Source organism: Apostichopus japonicus, chromosome 13 (genome assembly GCF_037975245.1).
Source record: "Apostichopus japonicus isolate 1M-3 chromosome 13, ASM3797524v1, whole genome shotgun sequence".
Taxonomy (NCBI): Eukaryota; Metazoa; Echinodermata; class Holothuroidea; order Aspidochirotida; family Stichopodidae; genus Apostichopus; species Apostichopus japonicus.
In genome coordinates this window covers 26,045,797-26,055,584 of record NC_092573.1, presented here as the reverse complement: position 1 = coordinate 26,055,584, position 9,788 = coordinate 26,045,797, and the positions used below count along the sequence as shown (strand labels likewise).

The 9,788-nt window shown below is 37.6% G+C and overlaps 1 long non-coding RNA gene across 1 annotated transcript; it reads right to left on the bottom strand.

The window, feature by feature from the left end:
• Positions 1–723: 723 nt before the first annotated feature.
• Positions 724–3,987, bottom strand: LOC139978851 (uncharacterized). The gene is made up of 2 exons (XR_011797034.1): positions 3,688–3,987; positions 724–1,937 (listed from the first exon to the last, which is right to left on the bottom strand). It is a non-coding gene; the product is annotated as an uncharacterized lncRNA (long non-coding RNA).
• Between the last annotated feature and the right edge of the window lie 5,801 nt (positions 3,988–9,788).

The following is a 9,788-nucleotide window of genomic DNA, read 5'->3' as shown; positions in this document are numbered from 1 at the left end:
TGTTTCCTTTCTAGCTAAATTAATGGTGGTAACTATTAAGGTAACACAAATTTTCCTGAGTCTGTTGTCAAAACTGAAGGGGTCATACCACATGTCGAATATACAAAGGTAACATGGCCTAGGCCAAACCTTATTTCTAGTTGTTTTCTAAGGAACTTCCAACAATTCCGAATGATTTATACCTACAACACCAAATGATTTATACTTACCCACTTACCATAATTCCACAGTAGCTCTTACTCAGTGAGATTCTGGAAAGCTGGGTACTCATCTGTTGCTTATATTCATCAATAAATATCAGTTAACAGTTTTCCAGTCAATACCAATCCTTGTTTGGTTCATGTATCACACTACACAACCACTTGTCAATATTGGAGTTAAGTACTGTGGCTTGGGTAGGGGTGTGTTGTTTAGGGGAGGGGTGTGGTGTTTTTAGGGGTTTTGGGGGAGGGAATGTGGTGCTTAGCGGATTTGGGGAAGGGTTTTGAGTTACCCAGCTTTGGGATGGGTGTGGTGTTCACCAGCTTTGGGAAGAGTTAGGGTATTTTGGAGGGATGAGTTGGTTTTGCCACATATGGGGACTTTAATTAAAAGCGGACTTTCAGTACACAGGACGTGTTTGGATACATTACGTTCTATGGATACTCTGACCAAATATTTTGAGTAGGGCTGTTTTCTTTTTCTTTTGCACATGCATAGTAGAACATTAGTCAACAGTGGAAATAGAGTTGCCTGGTCTTTTATTGATTTTATAACTGTAACAATAAGGCACTTTAAGCAACAGAAAAAAGAAAACAAAAACATTTGGTGTGACACTCTCCATGAAAGAACATGTTTTAATGTCCTGTGAAAATATGGGCATGAAATATAAATTACTTCGATCACTTCAAAGTGAAATACTTTGTTCAAATGGAAGGAATATCTTAACAAAATTTGAATACTTCTTGAAATGAAACACACTTCATACTGTGAAGACTTCATACAATAATATTGTCTGAAAAAAAATCACACACAATGTCAAGTGCATTATGACTGGAAGGGGTATTTCAAGGTGGCATATTGAAGGCATGACATAGCAACAACAGTTCAGGTGGCAGGATGGATAGTTTTGTAACTTTGAAATGGTGAGATATACCTGTGACATATAGCATAAGATATAGCATAAGATTAAAATTAAAAGACAAATATATAAAAGTAAAAGGTAAGAGTAGAAACTAGAAAGTAAATAAATAAGTCCAAACTTGACATATAACTTTAACAACCTGGTCTTCTTCAGAAATAGGAGCACCAATAGCAGCCCAACGATCCATTATTCCTTTCATATAATTCAAATTATTTCCAACTGACTTGCCCTCTGCCATTTCAGTTCTGAGGTACTTTTTCTTGAGCTGAATTTTGTTGGTTAGAGAATCCTTTTCGAACAGAGTACGCAAGGCATCCTAAGCATCACTTGGTTTGTCACTTGTTGTAATTAATTCCAGCTGACTAGATGCTATTGCAAGCACAATGGTGAAAAATGCCAGTTGTGTCTTTTTCAAGTTCTACTTCTCACATACAGTAACCCCCAACTTTCCTGAGCCATCCTCATAGCCCACAGGTCTTTTGCAAGAAACAAATGTCTCATCTGGAAATTCCATCAGCCAGTTCGAGCCATCCATTTTGTTAATTTTCCACGTCCCTTTTTCTGTTGTTCCAGCCATATTGGTCAGTTGTCACGACTAAATTAACCAATTTAAGTACCGACATTTCCCAAGAAATGGTTCCAAAATCAGCACATAAATTCCAAACAACAATCTATTCTACACAGTTAACTTCCAGTGTATGTGTCTGGGCCAATAACCTGTTCGAGTTAGCTAGAGAATAGGCATGAGACTGCTGAGTATATTACAGCCTGTTGCTGCACACAACTTGTTCTTTCTATAAGAGTATAACAGAAACTGAGGAAAAATGTAAATTACATATATATAGAAAACACAATTGCTTAAAGGTAGCACACTAATAATACAACCTGATTAAACAAACAATAGTTTGGAGCAGAGTTGTAACAACAGGCACTTAACTGATCCACAGGCTGCATTCCTTCTTACTACGGGTACATATAACAGAGCTAGGAACTTAAAGATATATATATAGTATTAAATAGAATGTGAGACTACATTTATTAACAGATTTCTATAAATAAACTCTTATATGAAGACTTCAGATATGAGGATAATAAACATGGGGATGTAATAAACTCTAGAAGCTCTCTGGGCTAATACTTAATACCAGTGGAACTGCATTTTGCAATGTTAGTCATTATACATAACAAAACAAATTTAATAGTGAATGAAACTTTTCTTCTTTTTGGGAATAACTTTTTTTTGGTCATATATACATGGGAAAGCACCTTAGAGAAATCTGTGTGTGACACACACACACACACACATAGGGAAGACTGTACGTGAATGACTAACTAAGTACTTCTACTACTGTACCTATCATAGAAAACAACTTAACAATAAAAAGATCGTAAACTCTCGTTAACAGCAAAACATGTTGTCACAAAATGATCCCTGATATTGTTTAAGTCACCTGGAATTATAAGTAGCTATGTACAACTACATGGCTCTATGAGGTGCAATTGTTCTCAAGTACCAGCAGTAGGTCTAACTGTAATAGCAATAAGTGTAAAGTGTAAGCAGTATAAAGCAAACTAGTTTTATTTCTGTGTTACGTATCTTGCTCTACCTAACTACATATTAAGCATACGGAATTGTGCCTAGACTTAAGTCATGGATCTAATAACGGTCCTGAACACTTGTAACAAAGTGACATTGAAATGGATCCCGATCCCAGGATGGAGGAAATTTTCACCCAGTCCAGCTTTAATAAAACTCATAATAAGCCATGATCTTAACTTATACATAGTACAAAGGCAGTCTACTAGTACTACTAATAATTTTTGTATAATAATAATAATACTAAATTGTATCTTATGCAGTCCAAATCTTTTCAAGAACAGGCCCCTTAGAATTATTACACAAGGACAAGAAGGCGTAGGCTGAGAACTAAAGGTTATAAGCCTTAGTCCGTTATTAAAATTGGACTAAACTATGCAGGTATTCTAGTATTACTAAAACTAGGCTAGGGCCTACCTGTAGTAAACATGCACTTGTCGTAGTATATTACTTTAGTAAATACAAAAGTACTAGGCCTATAGGCTAGCCTAGGCTTGTACTAGTAATATTACTGTCCGCTATGCCCTCGAATTTTTACATTTTAACTATTTAGTAGCCATAAGTAGTACCGTGACTTATCAACTCCCTGATTTTTCCATATTAACGCAAAAAAATGAAGGGAATCTATGCCGAATAGAAAGATTACGAAAAATACGAGACGTTGCAAATCTAGCACTAGCTACATCATAGTCGACATATAGCGCTAGGCTGCAAGTTATAGGATACGGTGCTTTCGTGTATATGTGTATTATGTACGTTAGGATACATGTATTAGGGGCAACCAAAACCACATAGGAGCACCATTTTCGTTGACCAAAAAATCACACTTTTCGGGGGAGTTACAACTTTTCTGAAAAATATGAGTAAGATTCAAGCTTATATATTACAAAAATGCTATTTTTACGGTTAAAAGTTGTCTAAGACGCGAAAGTCACATAACGATAGACGTCGACTCGATTTGACTTACCTTTATGTTTTTGCGTTGGTCGTCGATAAGAAAATGCACTGTTCTATTGGTAAAATCTTCGTTTCTTTCCGGAAATGATCGTATTTGAGTCTCTAAAGTATCCTTTATCGAGCTACGATACTCGTAAACCCGAATGACATGGGGATGTTTGCGAATTTTACCGATTACATCCATACATGGAAGTAGCGAACCGAAGTCCGTAGAACCGGATTTGCGCGAAACAATTACTTCCGGGTCAAGTAGCTGTGCTCGAAAATTTGCTAGTAACGGTCATATATTGAGGTCAGACTTCCAACTGCTTCAGGTTCTGCAAAAAATCTACAGGGTCATGCCATGATACGGAACACTGATGGTGCCATGAAAGGCCAACTCGTCAGCTACCCATTGATGGGTAGCGTTTACTGGTTTAGCTAGTGAGAACTTCTATCTAGAATTAGAGACCACATTACTTTTGTGATTTAGTGTGTAGGTCAACGGGACTTTTAATGGGCGTATGCTATATCTTTAGGATGCATACAGTGGCCCAGGTTGCTTACTATAGCCTAACGCCATTTTGACAATCCAGTATCAGAAATTGTTCTAATGATACGGAGACACTCTGAACTTGGCAAACAATGACAAGTTATGTCAATTCCAAGTAATGTCAAACGACGTGACTTTAATAACTTGTGTACAGTGGCCAGCAGGGAACAGTCTTGCGCTACATGAACATTACGTTCATGCGAGCATGTATATAAATTTAGAAAACATACTACTCGAAAAATGGTGATAGGTTACTCGGAAGGTTACACAGATTCTAAACAGCTGTTGTCGGACGCTGGTACTCGGTACTTAGCCCCCCCCCCCCCTACACACACAATAAATAAGAGCAAAAAACAGTTCTCGGAATGTGGTACTTAGTAGGCCTATACTCGGAAGCGAAACGGTAACCAGAAGTCAGTGTATATCGGCCAGTATTGGTTTACTAGCATAAACTACTTTTGAAGGAAAGCCACACAAAACAGCGCCTGGACACGAACTTAACCAAACGAATTGATCCGCTCTCAGCCCCAGTCCCCTTACATTGGTATTGTACTCGGTACTCTGATAAATACACGATGTCTTCCTTAAATTCATTCACATAGTTCACCTCGGCGCAAACTTTGCAACTTTACACACACAGGCATACTAAACTATATAGTACCCTGTAACAGGGAGCTGCTAGTTACAACATTGCACAATTTGTGGAATTGGATCTATATACCAGCCGGAAGTACCGTACGTCGCAATAAAACTGTTTACGACTGCATTCCTTCACGACTTCAACACAGTGAACTTTTGAAACCTTTCAAGGTGAACTTTGTGTTTTCAAAGTTTGTCAAAGATGTGATTTTCGGATAAGATGATACAAACATACCCTTTGCCAAATACATCTAAAATATGTAAAGAATGTTAGTAAACTGTGGAAAAGGAATTTCAATTGTCTGAAAGGACAATACTTATTTATCGTTTATATAGCAACGGGATGGGTGAAATGCAGCGCAACAAGTTGAAACGTGTTTCAAAACCACAATATGACGTGATTAGTGACACGTGACACCAATACCAACAGTCGCTTGTCATTTTACATGACGTTTGACATGATTGAACGATTAACTCAGGTACCCAGCACTAAATCAACATTCAGGGACACCCCCACCCCCCTCAACCCCTCCTTCTTTTCACGGACCCATCCCATGTACATAGTACGCTATATCTACTTATATCTATACTTTAGGGCGAGTCGGTGCATATACTTCTAAACCAGAATGCATTATAACTATAACGCACTCTGGCATTGGTTGACTGTAACATTGTTTTCTTTTGTCTGCATCAAAGAACTATGGTCTGCATAGAACCTACGCGAACAGAAAAACGAAGGAAAATGTCCACATCTGGGGACTACTCTTGACATCTCGCGGACTCAAGCAGACTTTTCCTGTTTTCAAGAAGGTATATGTGAGGGGAACGGAAGGGGGAAACTTAGACGTTGATCGTCGCTACAATTCTCTGTAGGTTAAATGTATGAGTTGGTTTGTTTCTCCTTTAGTAATTAAGATTACATATTTTCTCAAGGGCGTAAGAACCGGGGGGCTGGGGGCGCCAGCCCCCCCCCAGTGAAAAAATGGAGGGGCGGAAGTATCATTCCCCCCCCCCCCGCTTCGCAAGTCAGAAAACCCCTTTTTCAATTCCAAATGAGAAAAAATCTCATTTGGAGCACCAAATTGCATCTAAGGCCAGGTGAAAATGCAAAATTATTTACAAAATGGAGTGGGTGTTGAAGTGTGCTATATTGCACCAAATTTTGCATCTGAGGCCACCTGGAAATGCAAAAACAATCCAAAGGGGAGGGGACACCCCTTCCCTTAGACCCCTCCCCCAGGCCGGCCGTCAGTCTTCAGCCCCCCCCCCCACTCAAACGTACCTTCCTACGCCACTGTTATTTTCTACTTCTTTCTATTTTATCTTCTACATTTTTTGCTTGGGTTTTATTCTATATAGAGAGAGTTTATACACCCGGTAAGGTTATCATGGTTGCCTTTTGTGTTAATAATATTTCTAAGTTAAAACCAAATGAAGGAAATATTGATATTCTGAAACTATATTTCTTTAGCCATCTTAGTATTATAATGAGCACCAACAGCACCGTGTGACAGCAGGCAGTTGGGCAATCCCCTAATGTCAATACCACACTATTGGCCTAATGTCAGACTGGCCTAGCATTTCATGTTTCAAAGCAATCGTACTTACAGAGCAGATTCAAACCATTATCGGATAGAAAGTTTAGAAACAGGATATTAAAAGGGAGTTGTTCCATAACAACTCCCTGAAATTACTATTGCTAATGATGTCAGTCAGTACAAGTGCTTTGAAGCGGGATACTGAAGCAGATCATAGAAAAACAGGCTCACATGATGATAGTCGTACTTGTGATCTGAAAGTCGGGCAAATTAAATGTCGTCAATGTCTTTACGAGCGGTAATTACGGAAGTAATATAAAATTATATGAAGAACATCATTAAGGCTATTTCAATGTTTAATGTTATAAAAAGCGGTACTAGTTGGCTTCCACATTGGGCGAATGCTGGGGAGGTACCTTGTTCATGAATAGACACTTGGAATATAATGTTTGCATGCTGGCCATATAGTTGAGTTCCTCTTGGAAACTAAAGGACGTAAACAAACAACATATACATCTATGCGCACGTTTGGGGATTTCCCTATGTATATATATATATATATATATATATATATATATATATATATATATATATATATATATATATATATATATATATATATATATATATATATATATATGAAAATCGTAATGAGTTGGAAAATCAAGAACAGTGAAAAAAGGCTATTGACTCTGATTGTATGTCCAGAGGTTCGAAACCGGTAAGGAAGGTCGTCATTCCACTGTAGGCGTTTTTCACCTGTAGCGAACAATATACTAGTTCGGTTTGGTGACATACTTGCCTTACTCTAGAGATCAAACATGATGCTAACCAACTCGAAATCATTTGTGATTCCTAAATCCGGATCTCGAAACAGATCATACTTTGAACAAAATATATATATATATTGAGTTTCCAATACAGTGGACCGAATGACGACGATTAATTAATTCATTACCACATTCGTGGTTATATGAACGTTGTTCAAATTTCTTCCTTACATCATCATGTTGTAGGTGTTTAGTTATATCTAGGCTTAAACGCCACATTATGAATATAAAAATATAGTAGGCGAGAACCTCCACCTCATGCAGGAGAAGCTTAGTCATAATCAAAATTGTTATAACACAATTCACAAGTAGCGTACATATTTAATATTCCTTAAAACTTGAGCCATTTTATCGACTTAACCATAGGTTCATGCATAAGAAAGCCGAAGGTACGAATTGATGCATTATGTTGATTTCCCCTCCCCTTTCCTTCCACCCTCCCTACCTACCCCCTCCCGTGCAGGTGAGTGGTTGGGGTTATAGTATCTTTGTATGTCAATTGTTTTCGCTCTCATACAAAGTGAAACCTTCCTTTGTAATTTAACTCACCACCATATTTTGTTAAAGCGTTTCTTTCAAGTCTCCTTAAAACCTACAGGAGAGTTCAATATATTATCGTTACCATTAAAATATAGCTATCCTTCATTAAGCTGAGGCTTCACTAAGATAGAGATTTCTTTTTAAATATTTGAAACTTTTTGTGAACTTACAATGACCTCTTGTAATGACGCTCATAAGGAATCCTTTTAATTAAGCTTTGGTTTAAAACTCACCCTGTGAGATTAAGGTCAATGGTAATTCTTGCTTGCGGGATAATTCCACGCCTTGAGATGAACAAGAATATAACGCTGGAATTATATAAACAATAATATTATACACTCTTTGGGGTTTTATAATTACAGTCCTTACATAAACTACTTTGTTATATAGTGACAGCTTTCTTTCAACTTCATGTACTAGAAACCATGTTTTCCTTAAATTATATATAATAGATACCGTACATGTTTAATGTTTTCTCTTAAAACCTCTTCATATAGGCTTTTGAACATTTGCAATTTTGAGAGGCTTTAATCTTATCTCGCGTATAGGCGCAATCGTGCCGTACAATTTTGTGAGGAAGGTGGGCGGTAACAAGAACATTTTGTCGGAAATTGGCAAATATCTTTAGCTTTCTCCAAACTACGCGCAATTGTCCAATCATGTACACTTCAGTCCTGGAATGACCCCCTCCCCCTCCCCCACCTCCCCTCCCTCCAGAAAATAAATAGAATTGTCAAATAATTGTCTGCAACCATTTCTGAGACTGCTATATACTGAAGTCAATGGAACACAACGATTGATTATAATTTGGCCTTTCATTCCCATTCAGGATGTTCTTGTGAAAAGGTAAGAAAATATGTATAATGAACCTAATAAATGCACAGATTTCAAATAATATATTTAAATCAGCTCTTTTGTAGTTGGTTTAAAATTTTACCAAATCAACTAAATATCAATCAAAAGAAACTCTCCCCCCCCCCAACCGCCACCCTCCCCTCAAAGGACCTACAATGGCATGAAATTTTAGAAGGCCTATCAAGGATTGACTTCGGATTTTTTATTTATATTTGATCAAAATCAACGCGAAAAGTATCTTTAAGCTGACGGGTCAATTCGAGTTCAGCTTCCAGTAATGCCAAAGACGCAGACAACTCGTGTTAATTAAACTCTTGATGAACTTATATGATTGCGACTTATGAAACCTTCCAGGATTAACATCTGTAACCTGCATTGATCAATCTTTCCTGCGCTCACACAATTTTAGTTTCAAGACATGTAAATTAGAAGCCGAAATTCAGCACACGTCCGCTTCGAGTTGCTTGAAAACAATTGCTTCATAACATGAAAATGTACTGAAACTGTTGTTTATAATGTCAACTGTTTCTTTCACTTCATAAAGTATCTATGCAGCTAAATATTTTGACGTGATGGCCGTTACGGTTGCATCATTTCGCCTGTTATCCAACAGTTGAAACCAACTAGACGTAAGTTACAGAATTCTGCAGTAATGAAAAAGAAAATACATTTTAAAACTATGTATGCAAAGAAGGCTTCCATTATTCCAACACATATTTCTTTTCTTTTTTCGTTTATTCCACGCTGAGCTCTTATCCGTTCCTAATAGCAGACTGTATCATACTCGAAAATTGTCCTACGTTCTGATCGAACACAGTCACGTGATCAGACATCTGTATTTTAGTCGCAACATGCGCTTTACATTCAGTTACGTCATCGTTCCAGTGGGTGTCATTTCTGTCTTCTTCTGTTCAATGAGGTAAATAGAAGGCGAGATTTTTTTCTTGTCCTTTCGGGGAGGGGAGATGAGGGGAGGGGAGGGGGAGGGAAAGGTGTATGGGATGTTGGAAGCTATTTAACCACTCACTGTTTTGAGTCCTCCGGAGTGGTTTGATCTTCTTTCAAGACTTTCTTTCTTTCTTTTGATCTATTACTATATGCCTAATTCCTATATTGTGTTATTTGAATGTTCTTTATATATGTAACTGGTTCTTACGCTTGGTACGCTAGTCGTTTA